We start from the raw sequence: 912 nt of genomic DNA on the forward strand, positions 1-912 counted from the left end.
AGCGAGATAGTCAAGAAACCCGGCCCTCAGCTGGGTGCCTGAAAACACCGGATCCCATCCCGAACTCCGAAGTTAAGCAGGCGGGTCCCCGTGTCAAAGCGGGGTGGGTAGGGCCCACATTTTTCTCATTTTTGATAATTTTGTAGGTAAAATGAATCCGGCTCTAAGAGGTATTTTAACTACCGGTTGCACGGAGGTGATTCAAGTCTAAAGCTTAGTGCCACACTGCCGCACTGCCCGGAAGGCCACCTGGACCTGGGGTGGGCGAACCGCCAGTCGTCGTGGTTATGCTGTACCGCACGCAGGCGTGCGTGTTGCCTACCTGCAATGCCCGTTAGGCGCTACGGCCCCCTGGGGTAGGAAAACCAAACGTAAAGTATAACTGCAGGAGCCACATTTTCCAAAATTTCAGCATATCGATGAGGTCGGAAAAAATTAGGTCGGACAAACCTAGGTCGGACAGCACTTTTGAGGATTTTGGAAAAATCGCCAGGTCGGAGAAAAATAGGTTAGACAATCTAGCTGCTCCGCCACCGCTCTCCCTCTCGGGCTCGGCGCCTGCCAGCTAGTGCGTAGCCAACCGCTCGAGCTGCCGCGTATTCTCCCGTACACCCCCGCTCTGGAGGAGAGCGGGCGTCTATTGCTCTCCCTGCCCCTCGAGGTCACCATGCCGAACTCGACGCTGTTAGGCGCAGTTCTGGCAGGGGTGGTTTTATGGGTACGTGGTGGAGCTCCACCCCCCCCCCCTTTTGCCCCTTGTCCGCCAACCCTAAGAGCCGCCTGGGATGTAGGCAATTGAGTGTACAAAATGTCCTCCCCTGCGTTCTGCCGTTCTGCTGGGCGGCGAGGGCAAGGAAGGGGTTCAGAAATAATAACAGAATAATTTTCTGCGATCATACTGAACATATGATC

This window comes from Frankliniella occidentalis, unplaced genomic scaffold (assembly GCF_000697945.3).
Source record: "Frankliniella occidentalis isolate FOCC.00 unplaced genomic scaffold, Focc_3.1 Scaffold29, whole genome shotgun sequence".
In the NCBI taxonomy this organism is placed as follows: domain Eukaryota; kingdom Metazoa; phylum Arthropoda; class Insecta; order Thysanoptera; family Thripidae; genus Frankliniella; species Frankliniella occidentalis.